Here is a 14,780-nt window from a genome sequence, read left to right as displayed (position 1 = left end):
TTTAAATTGACTCATGTACGGACTTGTGTATATGACAACCACAAGTGCTTAAAATTGACTCATGTACAATTTGGTGCCTATATTTTAATACTTTCAAACTGATATTATTGTGTATAGCTGTATCTATGTTTTGATATTTTATGTCAGTGAATATTTTAGTCGTTGTACCTAATAGGTTCAGATTGTTAAATTGTATTTTAGATATAATATTTTTATATTTCGTTTCTTCAATAAAGTTCGCAATTGTAATTCTTCTTATTTGTAGTTGAGCGACATTACATTGTGCATTCTTAATTTTAGTGCATATAATTAGTTCGCCTTACACGAATTTGAACAGACAAAATAATGTGGTATTGTGTAGTTATTAAATAATCTATGGCTTGATTTTTTTAATGAGGCAATAGAGGTAACAGCATTTAAATTTTGATCTTGCTTGATAAAAGTAGGGACTTAGATTTTACGATCATAGTCTTACGTTAAAGAATTGTAATTAAGCAAATTTTGTGTTCAAATCAAATCATTTACATTTATTATGCTCATTGTTGAAGACTGTACATTGGCCTAAAGGTTTCTTCATTTCATCCTATGGTCTCTGGATATATAAGTCCCTTTTTCCGCGGGAAAAATATCAAATACTTTCTAGAAATACAATTGTATAATATATACATACAATTAATTGACTTTTGGGGGCTATCTTTTGACCCTTTTGCTACTTTTAAGGTTTTACCTCGCAACCGAGAACATAGTACAATATATGTTTCTATGATACATTGGTAATGTTAAAATTTCACGAGATTCAATTGGTGAACACCCAAACCATTCCTTCTGTTATCAAATGTAGATGAAATGTAAAAACAAATTTATTATACAAGGTTCCAGGGACGAGTAACCTTTAACTATAGTCACCGTGTAGTCAAATTTTGCATTCTTATTGGGGTTACCCAGCAAAAGTATCAGTTAAGTACAACGTATGACCTATATTTGACAAGTTCAGACACTCGAAAAACATTTATTTACAATAATTGTTTTAAAAAAACATCATAGTTGGTCCAAAGAGCACCTAAAAAATCATATATACAGCACATTATTTCTATTGAATGCTGTACATTCACATCCATTGTCCGAAAACAGTCAACTAATACGCTGAAGTACAATGATGATACAGCCAGTAAACAGACAGTTTATAAGATATACGGAACAACTAAACTCGTCTACGTCCAAAATGACATAACCAAAGATTTACAATCCATTATGCAATGTTTGTTCTTGTATTTGGTTTTTTTTCTATTTATTTATTGACTAAAGTTAATTTTGCAAAACTTCAAATGTTTAACTAATACATGTATATACCGAGCTTGTGTCAGTTGCAAGACTCGTAACTCGAACAGCAACCAAATGTTGCAAGGCATTTCGATACTTTACATATCTAAAATCGCAAGAATTGGATATAAACATAAAACAAGAATTCTATGTAAAGTAGCTTACTACGTTTGCATATTAATTTTTAAACTTTTCACTTGTATGTAATAAGCACCGCATGCATCCTTTCATGTTGATAAAATCTCATCCGAAATCATCCAAATCAAAACCTGACAATTGCTAAATATAAAATATATTTCTTTTTTATTATTTTGAAAACGAGGAATCAACTTAATTTGATAAGGGGATCAGAAACATCTGGATTTCTGGCGAAAGAAGAAGTTTTAATAAGAAGTAACTGAATGTTTGTCAGCCGTCTCTCGTTATTAATGAGGGGCTAATAAGAGGAAATTGGTGATAAAAAAGTAAATAAGCTATCACCAAATACTTTTCTTATATACCAATATAACAATCCAAAATAAACACTTTGACACGAGTTTGTTGATTTAGGCAATATGATCACTCACAATACGAACTCTAATGAGTTTTCAATAAGTCTTTAGCTGAAGTAAGGCGTTCCAAAACAAAATTACAAAACGAAGAAATAACAGCATTTTTTTTAAACGTTAAAAATGATGATGAAAATTACTTTAATAAATAAACTGGTAACTGAAATGGTATAATTATAAAAATAAAGCCAGTTAATTTACTTATTTTAACAAATTGTGTATACATGTATGTGTTTTACCATATGATTCCAACGAGTAAAACAAATAACACAATAAGTAAAACTATATAGTATGAAGTCATAATGGTTTTGCTGGTGAAAAAAGTGAAAGAAGATGACTGGACACTTAGATCATGCATAATTATACTACATATACATATTTCATGCAAATAAGCAATTAATAATTGCATAATGAATATTCATATACATGATGAAATAAAGATGAAGTGAGCATAACACATTCGGCGCGGAAAATGAAAACTACACATCAAAACAGATCAAACTATATAATAAAGCAATCGTAATAGACTTAAAAAGTTCATACATGCACAAATTCGACGGGTGCATGATACACCCCTTTTCTATACACACCACTGTTATACAACATTATGGTCGTATTTACCAAACTTAGGAGTCTTGAGTGTTAAAATACTTAAATTAGAAAAAGAAAAAAAAAAAAATGCGAACAGATGCCACAGAATAAATAGACTGTTTTCAAATGGTAACAACATGGTCTATTTGAGACGGATAGGCCTAAGCAGGCACTTACACCTTTATTAAAAAAAAGAGACATATTCGAGCGTCTGATATACATATACCACTCACAATGTATATGAAATCCATATCTATGACTTTTTAGGATATAGAATTAACAATGCTGTCATCATCTGTAAAACAAGTGTAAGAACTATATTATATAAATACATTTTATATTTTCTTTGAACTAAATGATTTCATTTTTATTGTCGTTCAATTGAGAGAAGTAATAAAACTACAGCATTAACTTGTTAGGAAGCAGTTAACATTATCTTCAAATGTTTAAAACAAACTTTAATGTTAGCACACGTGTAAAATTGTTCAATTAAAAACTTTAATGAATTTTCCTATATTATTAGGAAATTTATTCTTGAAAATAGCTCTCTAAAGATGTACTATATTGATTTATTAAGTATTCATGTGCTCATCAAAAGAAATGTACCTTTTTAAAAGTTTATTATGCTATATCTTGATAAAGATACCGAAAAGAATATATGCTGAAATATCCAAGCCCTGCAGCTGCAAACTGAAAACAAATAATTATGGGCACTTTGAAATTCCAATAACATTTCATCCAAATGAAACGTACAGACGATATGTTAAAAGCGCACGTGCTCTATTCGAATTTCTTCAAACGACAAAACATTTTGATAACGTTGATTTTATCATTTTTATAACGTAGAGTAACTAATGAAACACGCTGCGAATCATCCAGGAGTTTTTAAAGACATTTTTGAAACCGTGTATTAAGTGGAATACGAAAATAAAAAACACAATTAAAGACATCTTCTGAAGCAAATTATTGCATGCTACCGCCAGGTCACCTCACCACCGATGCACTGATAAGCTTTAACGTAGACAAGATGAAGCGATGACAAGGATACGAAACTAATTGATCATTCCTAGTGATAATTTTCCATCTGCATTACACAACAAAACGAATTCCTTCATTAATGGGGTACCATAAAAGTTTACGATTCTTATAATAACATTACCGAAAAAAATCTAGCATTCCGCAAGAGAAATCATATTTACAGTCTGTGAAACTGTTATAATATCTGTAGCCTTGGACTATGGCCCTCTGTTCGACCGAAGTTTAGCAGAGATAGGACACGGCTACCAGGCCATAGTATCTGCTGCTGCCGTCAACTGTCGACGGTAAATTTAAAGCCACCATTTTATACTCAATACAATTTTTAATTAGAAAAAGAAGCTATTTCGAGTCCCAAAGGCCAGTGTTCACTCAAGCAATGGCCCATTATTCATTACGGCAACGTGGTAATCTGCGTAAAGGCCAGGCAAATGCATTTGGAACATTCACATCAGAAGATTCGACTTTAATCTTGCCTTTCAAAAATTGCCGAGCTGCTAGTTCTGTAGCAATTTCCATATAACTTATATATTCATATATATGATTTCCTAGCATAATAACATTTTAAGATTCATTCATTTCGATTGCATGCTTTCATGGTAATGATTACTTTAGTCAGGACTACGCTCGGTGCAAGAAAATGGCAGGTCTGAACAGAAACGCACAATCTGTTGAAAAATGTTTAATTGCTTTATTGACTCTTTTCTAATGAACCAAATCGCTTTCCATACATGTAAAGGGGTAATCTTATGTGACATGCATATCATATTTGAGATTTAGAAGTTGACATATTACAAACCACAAAAAAAACCTGCTTATAATGAAAAAGATATAAACTGATATACATGTATTGAAGACGACTACTGCTTCATCTATAGAAAACTTCAACTTCCATTTATAAAGCCTCGGTCACACCTTACAGCCTCGGTCACACCTTACCGGATAGCTCGAACGGACGCCTAACGGATAACTTTTTTTCAATCCGTTCATGTCCGTTAGACGTCCGTTCTTATCCGTTAGGCGTCCGTCACTATCCGTTGCATGTCCGTTAAGCGTCCGTTTTATCTGTTGACGTCCGTTCTGTCCGGTGGAAAATTTTGAGCATGTTCAAAACTGTGAACGGACGTCCAACGGATAAAATGTCCGTTGAACGTCCGTTAGACGTCCGTTTTGTACGGTACTCGTCCATTTTGTATCCGTTACGTGTTCGTTATGTATCCGTTGGAGATCCGGTAGACCAATTCACCAACGGACGTCTACCGGACGCCTTACGGACGCCTAACGGATAAAACGGATGTGAAACGGATGTGAAACGGACATTAACGGAAGGATAACGGATAAAACGGATGCAAAACGGACAAATGCCAATTGAAAGGAGTAGGTTCAGTAAGACCCCTTTTTGCCCCCAAATATAGCAGTTTTACAAAGTTGTTAAAATGTAAACTATTAGTTATTTATTGGACAGTAGAATGCTTCTGCTATATAAATATGGGCTTTTTTTATAATACAATGCACATATATCGGGAACTAGCACCACAAAGTCATGCTAAATTACTGAAATCTTCCAAATTCTAGCATTTAAGTTAAATTTCAGACGGTTTCCGTGTAAAACGAAAGTGGCCGCATCCGTGTTCATCCTTGATATTGAAATGTAAGTTATATTTGAGGATAATACATAACATATGTAAAGGTTGAGGATAAACACGGATGCGGCCACTTTCATTTTTGAAAAAAACCATCTGAAAAGTTACATTTTTCGGCATATTTGGTAGATTTTTCAAATTTGAGCTTGAATCGGGTCGTTTTTAATTATTAAATCAGTTAAAATCTTTCACAAAAAGTAATTGAATGAATTAAAAGAGAATCTTTCACATAAATCAATCGCAACATTTGAAATAGGCACGTTGTCAAAATCTTTCGTCAGATGAACCTGAAATTTGAGGCCAAAATCGGTGCTTACCGGACCTACTCCTTTGGCATGGTTTATTGCCTTTAATTTTTAGATGCTTTATTGCCTTTAATTGTCAGATTATTTTGTTCATCCGTTTTATCCGTTACGCTTCCGTTAGGTGTACGTTTTATCCGGTACTCGTCCGTTGGATGTACGTTTGAAGTCCGTTCTGTCCGGTACGTATCCGTTTCGCGTACGTTCAATGTTCGTTGTGTGTCCGTTAGGCATTCGTTACATGTCCGTAAGAACACCAACGGACTCCCAACGGATAAAAATTTGGTCAACGGATAACTTTTTTTTTATCCGTTAGGCGTCCTTTCGAGCTATCCGGTAAGCCTTGGTCACACCTTACCGGATAGCTCAAACGGACGCCTAACGGATAAAAAAAAGTTATCCGTTGACAAAATTTTTATCCGTTGGGAGTCTGTTGGTGTACTAACGGACATGTAACGAATGCCTAACGGACACACAACGGACATTGAACGTACGTGAAACGGATACATACCGGACAGAACGGACGTCGAACGTACATCCAACGGACGAGTACCGGATAAAACGGACACCTAACGGAAGCGTAACGGATAAAACGGATGAACAAAATAATCTGAAAATTAAAGGCAATAAACCATCTAAAAATTAAAGGCAATAAACCATCTGAAAATTAAAAGAAATAAACCATCTGAAAATTAAAGGCGCGTCAGATGGACATGGTATCTAGTATATATGTTATAATATTTGCTTCTGGGAAAGTCTGGTCAGTAGGACAGTTATCAAGGTCACACGTACCAAACAAATTGAACAATTTATCCGATTTGTTTTTACGTTTCTTCATGATTTGGTCATATAGACAAAAACTGCGTCGTCTTTCAGGACTAAGCCATGGTCGTGTCCACCATCTCCTTTGTCTTCTCCTTTCGACAGCTATAAGGGTTATATTTGCTACATTTAAGTTGAGTCTGGCCTGAATAAGAGCTGCTTGGTAGCGAAGACGTGCTCTTACTCCAAGATCCATAACGAATAATAAATAGTCATGACACTCACGAAAATCTAACATACCATATATTAGCATTTCTGACGCGAAATTTCAATTGGCGTTTGTCCGTTTTACATCTAGTATTTTTGAATTTTATGCATTTCTAATGCATATTTGTTTTTGATGTATATTATTTTTCAACTTCTCTGTAACCTTTGAACTTGCATGGTTTTATGAGAATAAACTATCAGTAGGCATCCGTTTTATCCGTTATCCTTCCGTTAATGTCCGTTTCACATCCGTTTTATTCGTTAGGCGTCCGTTAGGCGTCCGGTAGACGTTCGTTGGTGAATTGGTCTACCGGATCTCCAACGGATGCATAACGGACACGTAACGGATACAAAACGGACGAGTACCGTACAAAACGGACGCCTAACGGACGCTTAACGGAAGTTCAACGGAAATTTTATCCGTTGGACGTCCGTTCAAAGTTTTGAACATGCTCAAAATTTTCCATCGAACAAAACGGACGTCAACGGATAAAACGGACGCTTAAGGCTTAAAATGGAAATGAATAATCATGGTTTATGTGAGGTATAAAACATCAAACTAGACTGACAATTTTCACCAACTAGTTATAATCACTATGATAGCAAAATAGAAGATCATAGAACATATCTTTTAACCTGATCATCAAGACTAAGGTAAGTAATAGTTTTTCGTGTTCTTCAAAACAGTATTTGTGGTAAAAAGATTCAGTAGTAGACACTTATTTATAGGGCTGATATGAAAAATGTGATATTTCTTGTAAATAGCGAAATAGTTGCAGGTTTCAACGTATAAAAACTTGATATTGTTTTCTTCTTTTTGCGTTTCTATCACGTACTTGTCTTCTCTCAAGCAATACGGTTTCTTATCATAGTAGCTTTTATCATCGATATGTTTTAACAACCAAATTAATCATATGTTATGGCCGATAACCTTTTTGAAATTTAAGGACGGTTCCGCCACGTGCCAAATGACAAGATCAGAATTTCATGAAAAAGATAGAAAAATAGTTTAGTGCTTACACTACTTGATACAACTTGAACACAGGAATGTTCTTATTGGCTACTTGTATAATAGGTACACTGTAAAAATTGTGCTTAGAATTTAAACACTTGTGATACATGTTTAGATCTAAACGTGTTTAGGATTGTGTTTAATTTCTAAACACATTTTTCAGTAAGCAAATAATATTTAAACATGACGTGAATTTAAACACGTTTAAAAATGAAAGTGTATAGAAATAAAACACATTTTTCTAAGCTAAACACGATTCTAAACACAATCCTAAACACATTGTACTGAGACACGTTTAGATCTCTACATGTAAACAAAAGTGCACAAAAGATGTGCTTAGCATTGTGTTTAGGATCTGAACACCATTTTTACAGTGTATAATTACTTTTATATTTCAAAATAAAGATCTGTATTTCTGGTACTGTTCTATATGGAATTTTGTAAAATATTGTGTTTTTCCTTGTGAATTTCTATTTCAAAAGTTTGTAATGAAGCTGCACTTACGGTAGAGTTGAAACTACCGTCTGTAATGTTAGACCTTACGAGCTGTTATATTTTGCTTTTTGTCCTTCCATGCATTCAAATGTCTTTCGATTTTCAAACTTTTGGTAACATATAAAAAAGAAGATGTGGTACGATTGCCAATGAGACAACTATCCACAAAAAGACCAAAATGACACAAACATTAACAATTATAGGTCACCGTATGGCCTTCTACAATGAGCAAAGCCCATACCGCATATAGTCAGCTATAAAAGGCCCCGATAAGACAATGTAAAACAATTCAAGCGAAAAAACTAACGGCCTTATTAATGTAAAAAAAATGGCATATTAAAGTTTTGTATGTTGTTTAAATTCTTTTTTGTATTCTTCTTTCTATAATTTTTGCTTTAAAATTTTTTAGTCACTGCCATTAATAGTGATGGTCTTCCTGAGACATGTGTTTCGTTAGGATATCATGGACTTATTTATATTTTTGATAATATATAATCAGGCCACATTTTTCGTTGCTTGAGTTTTGTCTTGTCAAATATGTGTCTATTGTAAAATAGTTATGACGCAAAAGCAATGTCAAAGCCAATACAAAATGTCAGCGGTCAAACAATTGCTCCTGTATGCCGTCTTATCTTTAAGACCAAGAATCTAGTATATCCCGCAATAATATATATATAAAAAAAATATGAAAATGACAATAATCACGTTTTGTTCTCCTATTAGGACAAAATGAGCTCACATGCATGATATGTAACATTGTTTTTCCTTGTAAGAAAAAGGGGTAGCAGAAAATAAGAAGTAATAAAAATGGACCTCGAGTTGTTGTATAGTAGAGACCGTTAATTTTTTCATATTTAACTCCCTTTCTTGATGACGTAGCTACGCAATATTTATTCCGCACAACCAAACAGACACCCTTCAAACAAAGTCTCTTATCCCAGACGAGAGAAGACATGGCTTCTATATTTCTAAACCCTAGTCAACCCTTTGGGATTTATTACTTCAGCTATTCCAAAATTAATATAATAGTTTTCTTTGCGTAGCCATCAGATATAAAGTCAAAAACAAATTCAATGCACTACAATTTTATGAACACTTTGTGTTAATAATTCCTCAGAATTCATGATAATAAATTAATAACAGATTATAATGGTTACAATTCATCACGGATACTTAAAATAATATATATTCATCCGTCTTACGTATAAAAGACTTACTAAATCTCTTTGCAAAATGCATTAAAAGAGATTTTTGTAATCAAAGTAATAAAGTTGCGTTCTTTTGATTTTTTTTACGATGCATCTTTTGCAGACTTGAATCTAAGATTACTCGAAGATATCTGTCTTTTTAAAAATGCATATAATACAACATATACACAATAAACCAAGTTATTATAGAGATATGTTAGAGCTCCGTGAGCCTTTAATCAATATCATTACCGGAAAATTGCTCTTCATGTGATAACTAGCGCTGTTTCTTTTATTGGTGGCAAATTAAGAAATGCTTCTATTCCGTTGACAATTTATCAAAGCCATAAGGAAGCCATCAACAAGAATAACGGCGCATTACTATCAGCAGCAGAATTAAAACATCTCTCCCATGACGCAATTAAGTTCCTTAATGGTGTTTAATTAACTAGAACCAATGGGCGGTCTTTTAAGATGACGGTTATTTGCCAATATACCCTATTACATTTCGAAGAGTTTACCACTTGCCTTTCGGGACTTCTCTTCAAGAGTTTAAATCCTTGTATCTGTGATGAAAAGACATTCGTTTTAATCTTTTTTTGGTAACGACTTCCGGGAAAAGACACTTTAGAGAAGTCAGACACAGAGTCAAGTAGAGCATGATGAGTTCCGGTTGACGACTGAAGTGGCAAACTTATGTGGTTAATTCATAACAGTTTCAATAAACGCAACATTACCAACATATTTATTAAGAACACTTTCATTTCCGGTTAAAGAAACACTATATTCCAATATATTTTTTGATTGCATCACAATATACATAACCAGTATTATCCGTAACCACCGCCATAAAAATGTGCCAGTGCCATTCTCAAATGAATGTTATTATAAGGTTTGCGAATGTTCAATGAATTCTAGTATTAACTTTAAACTTTTATCATAAACCGATTTCCCCATACATGCACATGAGATCCATGATTAAAAAAATAAGTAAAACTAAATAATACAATTGTTAGGATTGAAAACATAGAAAGAGACGGTTAATCGGCTGTAATTGAGCATTTAAAAATGCTCCGACGAAATAGATGACTTTAAAATGTATGTGGCCGTCAAAATTTCTCGCCTTTCACGCTAGTGTCGACACATTCGAAGATAATATCTAACTGAATTAAAATGGTCTATTTTAAAACAACCTGTTGTTGTACATAACATATTTATCACTGGACAAAAAGTATCTAATTGGTGAATAATAAAAAAGACAAAAATTTCAAAATTTCAATGATTTATTTTATTCAAAAATTGTTGATTAGTTGTTTGACATAGGCAATTGTTTTATGTTGATTCATTATAATATATAATTTGTATAGTGCAGTGGCAACTACAATGTATTTTACTGAGTATATTCATTATAATATATGGTTGAAATGTATAGTGCAGTGGTAACTATTTTACGTTTATTCGTTAATATTATATATGGTTGAATTGTATGGTGAAGTGGCAACTACTTCACTTACATTCCTTATAACGAATGTTTGGATTGAATTCTGTATAGTGGCAAATATTTCTTGTAGATCTATCATAACGTATGGTTGTGAAGTGTTGTGCAGTGGCATGTATTTCAAGTAGATCTATAACGAATGATTTGCAATTGCATACATCTCATGTAGATTCACGAAAACCTTAGGATGGAAAAGTGCTTTATTTTCATTGACTTGTATGATCTAAATTCTATCTTGTTCTATATTTTCTGTGAAAGTTGAAAAATAAATGTTTTATTGCATACTTTTATTGTTTAGATATTCTGAAGCACATGTGGAATTTTAATTTATGTTTTTCTGTAAAATCTAATGATAATGTTAACTGCTCATTATCCTTGGGGTTCTAGTGAAGCTTCTTTTATTTCTCCACTTGTACTGCTTTACATACTTGTTTTCTTTATTTATGATACTTTGTTACATGAATTTGTTATCACATTTATGTATTGAACACTTATATTTAATTATTCTATTTACAGCATGGGAACCTTATTCGTGCGAGAATCTCACGTGAACTGGCCGACATTATAATTATTACTTTTCTTTGAAGACGTCCACCGAAGGAGATTTTAATATAGTATAGTTAATTATAGTAACTAATTTCTTTAGTGGCAGACCAATAGTAATTTACCAGCGACACAGCAGGCAATAAAAATGAGTATTTCATACAAATGTCCAAACCATAAAAATATGATGTCTAGATTTTCTTATCATAATCTTGAGAATAAAGATTTGATAAGTTTTACAGACCGTCAACATTGATGGAATCTCACTAAATTGTTTTCCATAGAGATCAAGTCATCAGTCATTTGAAGTTGCCTTTCTACGTAGTGTTTGTGTAGCAACGCATTGTTTGTCAATATATAGTTACACCTAAAAGACATCATCCTTTTCTTGAATTAAGGCATTTTATAGTAAATATTACAAAATAATTCACCCTTGGCCTCGGAAAGAGAGCATTATATTTTATTTTGAACGTTTAATCCTAAAACACATGAAGGGTTAACGAGTCTGCATATCAATAACAAACTCTGAGTGTTGTAAGTAAGTGAAACATTCTGTCCTTTTCTAAGATCAAGTGGCAGTCATCACGCTTACCATATCTATATTGTTTAAGATTGTTGAGTTATTCTCGTTCTAAATATGCAATAACGATTCTCCACTAGAGGTTGAGCAAATAACAACAAAACAATTGGAATAAGGGAACACTTTAAGTGACAACAAGTTGGGGTGGCAACATTCTATTAAAAAAAAGATCAGCAATCCATCTTATTGACCACACTATGATGTATCCTGTGAGAGTTGTTGCTGTTGCGATAACAAACATACAATATTTTCCATTTAAATGCACTGACTGTAGGCTTACAATAAGTGCAAATTCATTTTTTTTTTTATATTTTTGATTTTTTAAGCGTTTTTATTCAAATTTTTTTTAAATGTATTTTTTCCTCTCTGTTTTAACTGTACAAGTTTTACTCTGTATACTTTCGACATTAAAATTGCATGATTTTTTTCTTTTTATAATATAATGTGTTAACGGAACCTGTACTTGTTAACTGAATTTGAGAAAGTACTTTAGTTTGAGGTTTCTAACTTTTATTTTTATTTTTAAGAATAATTGCTTTTTATTTATTGTGGTTGAGAGTGAGATTTACCAGTTCAATCTACTAAATGTGTTAAATATTAGTTTTTTAAAAATATATATATTCCATTTGTGTGGTTAACGTCCGCCATTCGTAATAAACATTTAAAATTGAAAATAACTATTACATGAAACTTTTAAATGAAAAGAGTAGGTTCAGTAAGACCCCTTTTTGGCACCAAAATATAGCATTTTTTGAAAATTGTGAAAATGTAATCTTTAAGCTTTTATATTTTGGAAAGCAAAATGCTTCTGCTACATAAATATGAGCTGTTTTTTACAATACAATGCACACATATTGTGTTCATTCATAAAATTGAAAATGAAAGCTGTATTTGGTGATAATGCAAAACATATATAAACCATCTGAAATGTGACCTTTTTTTGCATATTTGATAGATTTTTCATATTTACGCTTGAATCAGAGCGTTTTTTATAACTTAATCAGTTAAAATCTTTCACATTAACTAATCGAATCAATTGAAATAGACACTTAAGTGTTTAAAAAGTGTCCAAAAACTTTTGTTAGATGAACCTGATATTTGAAGCCAAAATCGGCCCTTACTGGCCCTACTCCTTTGTACGATTCATTTGTGACAAAATCATATAAAATGACGTTCTATAAACTCAGTAAATATAAGGAAAGCCTATACAATGCATTTGCTCTGATTATTATTTTCACAAAAGAAGCATTCAACTAATTATTTCGTTCGTTAAGAAAAACAAGAAGCGAAATTACCTCCAACACATACGGCCCGACCCACTTTTGATGCCGTAATGTTTATAGTATAAACACAAAAAAATGTGGTACGATTGCCAAGAGAGACCAAACAGCCAAATACCGAAGTAAGCACCTATATGGGTCATTGTATGAGCAAAACTAAAACCGCACGTGCAGCAAGCTTTACAATAAAGGACACGAACTGATAAACTTAAAACAATATATACAAACGAATAAAAAAAAAACTGACAGCCTATTGTATGTACAAAACAATAAGCGAAGACGCAAGATTAAACAGTCAAGTCACGCATCCTTACTGATAAATACCATTGGATATTCTTGATTTGCTACATTTCTTGTGAGCTAAATGGAGGAAAACTGAAGACTCGTTAATGAAAAAAGCATACAGAAAAGAACTTTTAACATTTTAAAAAGATTTATATGTATGAATGTTGCTCATTGTTGAAGGTCGTAATTTGGAATTCCTTTTTTTTTTTTTAGGTCTGGAGCTTGCATGTCAGTAACAGCTGATAGTCTTTGTTAATTTATGTATCATTGTCATTTTGTTTACTATAGTTTCTTTTGTTACCGACTTGAAATTCTTTTCTTCCTAGCTTTAAAGAGATTTTTAATGTAAGTAGTGTTGTGGATAGAGTTATGGGGAGGGTTGAAATCTCAAAATGCATGTTTTTACCTCGCCGCATGTTTGCGCCTCTCCTAAGCTAGAAGCCATTTGCCCTCATTTCACCAAAATGTCTGATGAGGGAAAATTTGCATTTCTGATACATTTAATGAGTATGACAAAACTAAAATTATTGTACAGGGAACAAATGATTTATATGTTTTCAAAAATAACCTAGCTGATAAGAAAAACTAGTCGATGTACCAAAGTTTTGACTATTTTATATTTTTCTTATAATATTTGTTATGATATATTTTATAACAATTGCATGCATTAAACATTTTTGTAATTGAACTTTCAAATTTGCAAAAGTATCACCTCCTCTAAAACATCTAAATATAGTATTATACACGTAGAATATGAATGTTGTTATTGAATGTTTCTACATTGGCTAGAGGTATAGGGAGAGGGTTGAGATCTCATACACAAGTTTAACCACGCCACATTTTTGCGCCTGTCCCAAGTTAGGAGCCTCTGGCCTTTGTTAGTCTTGTATTATTTTAATTTTAGTTTCTTGTGTACAATTTGGAGTTTAGTATGGCGTTCATTATCACTGAACTAGTATATATATTTGTTTAGGGGCTAACTGAAGGACGCCTTCGTGTGCGGGAAATTCTCGCTGCATTGAAGACCTGTCGGTGACCTTCTGCTGTTGTCTGTTCTATAGTCGGGTTGGTGTCGCTTTGACACATCCCCCGGAATTCCATTTTCAATTTTATTGTAAAAATTTGTTATATTTGTCTTGGTAACAATCCAATATTTGGATTTTACACCAATAAAATGATTTGATTTGCCCTCGTTAACTAATCTTTGGTCGGGTTGTTGTATCTTTGACATACATGTTTGCCTAATTTCCATTTTACAATTTAATTTCAAAATTTTACGTTTGATAGAAAAATACAAGTTCATCGAGTAACTTTGTACTTTATTTCTTTCGTGAAAAATTTATCTGTTCTTTAGCAGAATAATTTATGGAGCACCCCTTGGAGTGAGGTAGTAGATAGACACGCGTCTTTGTTTTTATCGAGTGCCTGACCA

This window comes from Mytilus trossulus, chromosome 10, assembly GCF_036588685.1.
Source record: "Mytilus trossulus isolate FHL-02 chromosome 10, PNRI_Mtr1.1.1.hap1, whole genome shotgun sequence".
In the NCBI taxonomy this organism is placed as follows: Eukaryota; Metazoa; Mollusca; class Bivalvia; order Mytilida; family Mytilidae; genus Mytilus; species Mytilus trossulus.
Note: the sequence above shows the minus strand (reverse complement) of the source record.